At 35.0% G+C, this 10,200-nt stretch overlaps 1 protein-coding gene across 1 annotated transcript in view; it reads right to left on the minus strand.

Moving 5' to 3' along the window:
- The window catches only part of LOC121727777 (alpha-tocopherol transfer protein-like), a 28,275-nt gene extending 22,386 nt beyond the window's left edge, over positions 1-5,889 (minus strand). The window contains exon 1 of the mRNA XM_042115770.1: positions 5,757-5,889. The gene's annotated coding sequence lies outside the window, so the exon portion shown is untranslated. The remainder of the gene's footprint in view (positions 1-5,756) is intronic.
- Positions 5,890-10,200: the final 4,311 nt, after the last annotated feature.

Raw genomic sequence — 10,200 nt, forward strand, 5'->3', positions numbered from 1 at the left:
AGTGTCGTTACAACTTTTTTGGGCAGAGGGCGTTGATAGTTTAGTTTTATTAAATTGAATCTTAAATACTGTTGGACAAATAATAGTCAGTCTGTCACTGTCAGATTAATTAAGTCAAATACTTAATTAATCTGAGACTGTCGCAGGAATTATGTCAAAAAAAATAAAGTCAATATTTTGAAAATAATTCAATAGAAAAGTGTTGAAAGAGACTTATAATTTTTTTATTTGAGGTCGAATTTTGACCATTGGGCGATCTCTAGTATTGAGAAATTTATAACTTCGTTTCATCCGGGTGTCCCTTGCTTGACTCTCATGTTTTTATAAATGCAAAAGTGTGTCTGTCCGTCTATTACCTCTTCACGCCCAAAAACCACTTACGGAATCGATCTTGCTGAAGTTTGGTATGGAGATACTTTGAGTCCCGGGAAAGGACAAAGATACTATTTAGCCAGGAAAAGTGTACGGCTCTCTAGTAAAAAACTGCGAAATTGATCATAACAAGGCATGCTTGTTATGATCAATTTCACAGTGTTGACTGTGCTATAATAACGCATGCCCTTGATGAACAAAAAAAGGCACAATCTGGACATAGCTGTGCCTTTTTTTATTGAATATGCCAAACGAAAGTTGAATAAAAAGATGATGACGAAAATTGAAGATAAAATTGCATAGTGTGGACATAGCTATTGAGAGATCTATCTTCTCTGTTATCAATGACAATATGTTAAATATCTGTCCGTTTATGGGGAAAAAATAGAAAAAAATACGTGTGGCACTCGACGACTGCAACGGTAAAGCTTTTACTTTATCCCTTTATCAACTTTTGTATTATATACTCTTCTTTTTGCTTCTATTATCTTATCCTAACTTAACGTACTCACTACAATTTTACCTAACTGTAAAAACTACGAATAATAAATTTTATTATTCGTAGTGTAAAACCTTGTATGGCAATTTTTTTAACTTTGTCATTACTCAGATTTGATTAGCTGTAAGTTTTTCTGTACAAATAAAAATAAAAAATGATTTAATGTCAAATCCACGTTTTGAGGCACTCTTTGGCCGTTCTTATGGTTTATTATTTAGCGGAACCACAAAACTCAACAATATATAGCATAAAATGTTCACTAAAAACCTTTATTACTTCTTTTATTACATGAAATAATATGCAGACCGACTCCTTTGTTATGACCGAGTAGGTCGGACCTAACTTGACACGCTTTTCAGTCTTATACACCGATATAAGGCTCTCTCTCCTATAATCTATCTCAATGGGTCTGGCAATATGGAGTGTAGACGGAGGAGAACTATCTCTGTATGTAAAAAGTGTCCGCTGAAATGCGTTAAATTAGGGTGGCGCTACAGTAGCAACAGGGTAAATTTTAAATCATTTAGCAGCTTTTATTTCAGCTATTTTAGGTTATATTTTTCAAAATATATTGGTATTAACCCAGTAATTCTGTGACTCGGCTATTCGGCTAACTTCAATAATTTATATTTTGTCACCAACGGCTACATTCATTCATACCCTTTGCTGCAGCTAGCGCCACTCTTGGAGGATTTTTCAACTGTTATTTACTGCGTACAGCTGGACAATTTTTTAAATATCCTTAATAACATATAAGGTAGTTCTCCTCCATCTACCCTCCATATGTGGCAAGCAGGAGTGGGTTTGTAAGGTTTTTTTCGTTACGGAATAATTTCTTGATTCGGCCGATAGCCAGAGATGCAAATGACAATACAGGCTATGGAATTCTCTCTGAGAAAACATTCATTCCTTATTTTTTGAAGAAGCAGGCTTCGCCACTGTTAGGTATTTGTATGTAACGTATTTTTGTTGATCGGCAACTGGCCAGGGTATTTGGATGTGTGAGCTCACCACATCAATAATTGATAGTGACAAATATTTATCACGGACACACAGGTAGCGAAGTATGGATCATCCGTTTACCAGAATAGATGCAAATTAGTGACAATGTTAAAAATAAACAATGTATCCTAGGAGTTTTCAAAGACATTCGATAACTACCTTTCGCACATACCTAAGTATTTATGGTTATGCAACTATATTATGTATTAAATGTAGTTTAGTATTGTAGTACTTTTATAGGTACTAAAGTATAACTGTTAATATTATGTAAAAAAAAATATACTTCCTACTTGGTATGTTCAGTTGTTTGTTTACTAGATACTCCTATATTGACAACTATAGTCTATTCTCTACGAGTTTACTAGATACTCCTATATTGACAACTATAGTCTATTCTCTACGAGTTTACTAGATACTCCTATATTGACTACTATAGTCTATTCTCTATACGAGTTTACTAGATACTCCTATATTGACTACTATAGTCTATTCTCTACGAGTTTACTAGATACTCCTATATTGACAACTATAGTCTATTCTCTACGAGTTTACTAGATACTCCTATATTGACAACTATAGTCTATTCTCTACGAGTTTACTAGATACTCCTATATTGACAACTTTAGTCTATTCTCTATGAGTTTACTAGATACTCCTATATTGACAACTATGGTCTATTCTCTACGAGTTTACTAGATACTCCTATATTGACAACTATAGTCTATTCTCTACGAGTTTACTAGATACTCCTATATTGACAACTATAGTCTATTCTCTACGAGTTTACTAGATACTCCTATATTGACTACTATAGTCTATTCTCTATACGAGTTTACTAGATACTCCTATATTGACTACTATAGTCTATTCTCTACGAGTTTACTAGATACTCCTATATTGACTACTATAGTCTATTCTCTATACGAGTTTACTAGATACTCCTATATTGACTACTATAGTCTATTCTCTATACGAGTTTACTAGATACTCCTATATTGACTACTATAGTCTATTCTCTACGAGTTTACTAGATACTCCTATATTGACTACTATAGTCTATTCTCTATACGAGTTTACTAGATACTCCTATATTGACTACTATAGTCTATTCTCTATACGAGTTTACTAGATACTCCTATATTGACTACTATAGTCTATTCTCTACGAGTTTACTAGATACTCCTATATTGACTACTATAGTCTATTCTCTATACGAGTTTACTAGATACTCCTATATTGACTACTATAGTCTATTCTCTACGAGTTTACTAGATACTCCTATATTGACTACTATAGTCTATTCTCTATACGAGTTCACTAGATACTCCTATATTGACTACTATAGTCTATTCTCTATACGAGTTTAAAAGAAATATTTTTCTTTGAGTATTTGCATTCCAAAATTTGTGCATTTTAAAACTATTAAACCTACTTTGATGAAGCTTAGTTCAAATATCAAGAAGGTCCTGGGAAGGGTCAAGACTTAAGAGAATATATTACAACTAGCTGACCCGGTAAATGTTGTTTTGCCATATAAATTATTAAGGGTGAACAACCCTTATTACTTAGGGGTATGAAAAATAGATGTTGGCCGATTCTCAGACCTACTCAATATTGCTCACAAAATTTCATGAGAATCGGTCAAGCCGTTTCGGAGGAGTACGGGAACGAACATTGTGACACGAAAATCCATACTTCCATATTTCCATACTAATATTATAAATGCGAAAGTGTGTCTGTCTCTCTGTCCGTCTGTCTGTCTGTTTGTCTGTCTGTCTGTTACCTCTTCACGCCCAAACCGCTGAACCGATTTGGCTGAAATTTGGCATGGAGATACTTTGAGTCCCGGGAAAGGACATAGGATACTTTTTGTCCCAAAAAAATGCACGGTTCCCGCACAATGAACGAGTTTTGGCGCAACGGAGTTGCGGGTGTCATCTTGTTTTATACAGGGTGTAACAAAAATAAGTGATAATACTTTAGGGTGTGTACGTGTTCCTTGTAGAGAGTTCACTGTGAAAGTAGCAGCGCTGAAAGACCAAAATTTTTTTTCACTTTTGTATGGGAAACTCGTGACGCTCGGGCCCTTGCCCATACAAAAGTGAAAAAAAAATTTCGTCTTTTAGCGCTGCTACTTTCACAGTGAACTCTCTACAAGGAACACGTACACACCCTAAAGTATTATCACTTATTTTTGTTACACACTGTATAATATAAGAGATAACTTATGTAAGTATTCTTCAATGTACAATAATTATAATTTATAATAATTGAGAAATATTGTTATATTGATCGCAAGATACTTTTAGCTCGGTCCATTTGAATTTTACAAAAAGCATAGGAATATTAAAATTATGTTTGTACCCATGTTTTGATCCAGATATATTTAGTTAATGTATTAATGTATAATTACAAAAATTTAAATGCATTTTAATTGAAAAATACAATAACAATTAACCTAACCGGTAAATTAAGGTCTAGTTAATAGAATCAGGCGTTACTTTGCGGAAATCCATAGCTTAAGCATGTTATTATTTTTAGCAATATTCCGCTATATTTAGCAATATTTTTATTTCGCGGAATATTGCTAAAAATAATAACGTACTTAGGTACTCACTAAATTTTAATATGTATTAAAGTCTGTTTAGTTTGATACCAATTTTTCCTTTACTGTTGTATCCATTTATAATTTATTCAGTTGTTTGCAGAATATTATTTGCTTCATGTAGTTAATCTGAAACTTTAAGGGCAATGCCCGTGGTCGATGACTATGGTTTTTATCATAACAATATTACTAGCTAGCTAAAAGCCGAGCTTTGTGAGGGCTCGCGTCATCACACTGAGTCTTGAGTCTTGACTGACCGATGATAACACATCTACATAAAAAAACCTGTTTTTTTTATGTAGATCACTAGATGTTTTATGTAAAAACTAAAATAAACTAAAAAAAAAACATTATTATGTAAAAACTAAAAACCTGGCTATTGACAAGATTTTTAATGTGTGCAAATTATAGTTTAAAATTCTTATCGTCTATTTCTGTTCGGTGCCAAGAGTGACTAACTCAAAAACCGGTCCGCCTTTTAAAGTCATTCAATGCTTTGGAGTAACATCATAGTATAGGTAACTCTGAAATGAACTGTCACCAGCAGTATTTCCGGACCGATACGACCTGCAAACCTTCAAGAAAAGAGCGTATACCCTCTTAAAAGGCCGGCAACGCACCTGCAGCTCTTCTGATGTTGCGAGTGTCCATGGGCGACGGTAGTTGCTTACCATCAGGTGACGCGTTTGCTCGTTTGCCCCCTTATTTAATTTAAAAAAAAAAATGTTTATTTCAACTTAAAGTCAAGAACATAGGAAGTAAGTTCAAATCAGTACTTCAATTATTGTACTTGAGTAGCGACCGGTTTACATTTTTCTAATCCAGTGATCCAATCCAGCGCTGGATGTCTACCTGGTAAACAATTCAGCGCTAGATTGGACCACTGGATAGGAATAATATATACCCGCTGTAATTTGAAATAGTTGGTATACTTATATATTTAAATAATATATTTTTATCACTAAAGCTACTTTTGAGAGGGCCAATATTTAAATTGTAATGTAGCGACAAAATTATTGTGAATAACAATTTAAAGACTTGATTTATCGAATACCTATAAATATTTAAATATTTAACACCACCCTATACTTGAGTGGTTCACTAATTTTGCTTACATTGCAAATAAAACGAAAAATGCAGGTATTTAATACCTGTGCCAAAAATTTAAGTAAATAAAGCTACTTTTAAGAGGAAAAGAAAAACAATTTGTTTTGAAGATTGAAAAAATAAACTTACGAATACAGTAAGTAAACAAAGTAAGTAAAGTAAGTAAGGTACCTTTTTTCGGGCGTTGATGTAATCTCAAATAACTGTTTTCACGTTCTATCAACTTCGCTTACAACATTATAATGGCCATGGACATACAGATAATATACTTACCTCTGCTTTGAATATGTAGCGTCTGTGTGTGATGTTATCGGCTAAGTTTTGGAATATTTATACACACTTTTTGTTCCTGACTTATGGCTTTATAAAAAGTTACAGTTAAAAAGTGGATTTTTGTCTACAAAGCATAATTCAAATTGCATAATGCTGGTACATCCTTCATCACGATGACTTGTATTTGCAATTAGTTACTGCAAAAATTGTCATGTACTTAGTATCTACATAATACTAACGAGTAACGATTTAGTATCTTCAGATTTATTATTAACGTGGTAGAGCCATGCTTCGGCACGAATGGGCCGGCTCGACCGGAAAAATACCACGGGATCACAGAAAACCGGCGTGAAACAGCGCTTGCGCTGTGTTTCGCCGAGTGAGTGAGTTTACCGGAGGCCCAATCCCTACCCTTCCTTTCCCTATTCCCTTCCTTACCTCCCCTACCCAGTAATCCTATTTCCTCTTCAAAGACCGGCAACGCACCTGCAGCAGCTCTTCTGATGTTGCGTGTGTCCAAGGGCGACGGAAGTTGCTTTCCATCAGGTGACCCGTTTGCTCGTTTGCCCCCTTATTTCATTTAAAAAAACTAGTACTACTAAGTAGCTTTTCATTGCAATAAGTACCTAACTCTATTTCTTTCGACTTTTCTATACTTAAATGCCTTTTTTCACCTTCTAATAAGTTATTATAGTGGGTATTAGTGGGTAATAGTTAAAACTTTTACTACTTTTATTTTTACTGAAATAACTAGGTTATTTAAGTATTCAACTATTGTGTGAATTTATAGCTAGTATTTGATTCCCCCTTTACTCTATTTCTATCAGCAGGTCCCGATCTAGCTATTTAGCCGCTCCGAGCAAAGATCATTTCCGCCGCCCCGCACCCTTTACATACACAAAACTATACGTCACTACATGATAGTCCAGTCATAATTCGGGTTAGAAATGCAAATGAACCGAGAAAGCCAAATTTTGGATATTACGTAGGGGATGGCTAGAAAAGCTGTTCAAATTGACGACCAAAATAACCTTGCGGGTTTTCCGCCATCTTGAAAAAAGGGCTATATTCAGTTTTTAACCGACTTCCAAAAAGGAGGAGGTTATATGTTCGGCTGTGGAGATTTTTTTTGTATGTTCAACGATTACTCCGCCGTTTGTGAACCGATTTTCAAAATGTTTGTTTTGTTGTATTAGGTTTCACTCCAATTTGGTACCATGTTCACAAAAATGGTAACCTGATGATGGGATTCAGGAGTAATCGAGGGAACTCCTCAAATTTTATAAGGAAACATATGGTGATTTTGGTTTTATGAGAAGTATCCTAAGCATATGCTACCAAAACACAAGATTTGGCACCAAGGTATACTATGGTTCCGAAGATACTAAGAAAACTCCAGATTCCTAAAAGATACAAGTTTGGTGGTTTCAGCGTTGTTTTAAGAACTGAAAGCATATGCTACTATGCAAATTACATTCATCATCATCATCATCATCATCATTACCACGTCAGGCTCACCATCACCAATGTCACCAAAATTGAACATAACAAATTCAACCTTAACTCCAGAGCGTAAGGCACACATTTGAAATTTCTTCTGAGAAGTAAGTTGATTCGATAATACACTAATTGCACTAGTATAAATGAAAGGAAACTGAAAAACAATCTACATCGTAATAGGAATAAGAAACATAATCGCATTTATGAGTAAAAAAATACTTTAAAGTAATTGTATTTTTATTTATATTCACACGATTTTGCATCTTATTGCCATACATATACAGATTGAATTCCTATGTAAGTTTAATGTTTATACAATTTTAATCTGTTAGTGTCTAAACAAAATTACAAAATTTCATCACAATCGGTTCAGTAGTTTTGGCGTGAAAGCGAGACAGACGGACAGACAGAGATACTTTCGCATTTATAATATTAGTATAGATTATTATAAAATAAAATTAGACACCCTAAGGCCTAAATTATTATCACTTTCTTTTCTTACGTATATTTATTGGCTTTTTTTAAATAATAATAATATCTATAGACTAGAGATGTTCCGATCATGACTTTGGCCGACTAGCCGACTAGCCGATTTGTCGGTTGCAAAGAAGCCGACTAATCGGCCGACTAGTCGGCCAACCGATCATGGTTTCAGATGTTTTCGTAACGCTTCGTTTACTAAAGTAAGTCGCATACGCCGCCTGCGAACGTGTCGGATCGTGTTTTGGTTATGTTAACGTCATGATATAAAGCGGTAAAGCTATGCAATAGCTTTACCGCGGCAGTCCTCGAGTGCCACACGTATTTTTTTATTAAAAATGTTTAGAATAAAGAAGAGATTATCACTTATGTTGTTATTAAATAAATGTCATAGATATTTATTACAAGCAAGTAATTTCAGAAAAAATCAATTAATTTCAAAACAATCAAGGTTTTTCTTAAATGTACCTAATATCAATAATAGTAAAATAATAAAAAAGCCGGATAGTCGGCGCATTTTGCCGACTATTCGCCGACTAGTCACCGACTACAAAAGTGGCCGGATAGTCGGCTTCACCGACTAGTCGGCACGTCTCTACTACAGACGCTTCACACCACGTCAGTCTGGCCCTGTGCTAAGTTCCTGATTAAGGACTTGTGTTACGGGTACCAGACAACGGAAATATATTTAATATAAGTATACTTAAGATTTTTATTATATTATGTAACACTATTTAATACACATCCTTGACCCAGGAACTATAAAAACTTTTTTGTTCCGTCGGCGGGATTTGAACCCGCGACCCCCGGCTTCAGCTACCAACAGCCCACCAACTGACTACTGAGCCACCGAAGTCGTCAAGTTTGCCTTGCCTCTACATTTTTATACCGCTAATTTAGGTAAATGTCGTGTGTAAAACTTTGTTTATTTCTGGTCTCTGAATAAAGATAATAAATGGTGGGAAGAACCTTTTTCATCATTTGTCTCTGATTTGTTAAATTTTACGGAGTAAATAAAACGTTAAATTGTAACAAACATAATATCCATAACCTTTATTATACAATATAAACACATTTTTTTGAAATATATACATACTTACTAATTTCTTACAACATTATACCTGGAGTTGCATTTGAATTACGCATTATAGGGAGGGGCGGGAAAGGAGGGGGGAGGGGAAGGAGGCAAGGGGGAACCCCTACCCCCTCCCTAAAGTTAGGAAATCAGTAGTTACCAAGACATTTTTTTTTAGTTTTTGAGGTTATGTTCAATAAAACAACCAAATTAGTGGACTTATGACAAAATTAGTCTCTTTTTGGGTGTGGGCAAACTCGGTTCTATCAGTTCTATGTCTTATATTGTAAATATACAGCTCCGACGCTGCGGGGATCTGCGGGAATGCAATGCCCTATGATCGCCCTTGCGTAACAAATAATATGCACTTATTTGTACCCTGGCAAACTAATTAAAGGTTTAATTGCACCCCCTATATTTTTTATAGATATATTATATAACAACTGGCTTCAATTATTAGTCGACGGAGCCCCGCTACGCGGGGCTTCTATTTCTGGGTGGTAAAAATAACCACGATGGCTAAGGCGCGAGCTTCGCTGCGCTACGCTCCCGCTTTAGCCATCTAACCTAACCCAACCAAGTCGTATTGGGCCAGCACGGAGTGATACATCGCTATAATTCATTATCTAAGAATTGTATACTGTTTTAATATTTATGACACAAAACGTAACTATAGTGAAAAATTAATATTAAAGACATGTTAACAAAAAATAACGTTCCGTCACACGTAACTTCAAACACGTATTAAAAAAAACTATGCATCTCCTAGACACAAATCAGGTGTCATTTGAAAGGGGTAACTAACCCCTATAAAATTCCACCGTTCTCGCCCTATAATGCGTGATTCAAATGCCAACCCTTATACCTAAGTAAATTAGGCCAAGAAATGCCCAAGATTCTAAAACTATTTTTAACGTAAACTTCTTATACTTAGGTACATGTGCTCAATAAACTGATGCTTGTTTTTACATTTTTGTGAATTAATAATAATAATAATAATAATATCTATGGACGCTTCACACCACGTCAGTCTGGCCCCGTGCTAAGTACCTAAAGGACTTGTGTTGCAGGTACCAGACAACGGAAATATATTTAATACTTTTATACTATACATATATTTAAGATTTTTATTATATCATACACATATTTAATACACATCCAGACCCGGGAACTTTGAAAACTCTTTGTTCCGTCGGCGGGATTCGAACCCGCGACCTCCGGCTTGAGCTACCGACGCGCTCACCACTGAGCCACAGAGGTCGTCAATTATGAACGGACTGTATTACT

This window comes from Aricia agestis, chromosome 6 (assembly GCF_905147365.1).
Source record: "Aricia agestis chromosome 6, ilAriAges1.1, whole genome shotgun sequence".
NCBI classification, from domain to species: domain Eukaryota; kingdom Metazoa; phylum Arthropoda; class Insecta; order Lepidoptera; family Lycaenidae; genus Aricia; species Aricia agestis.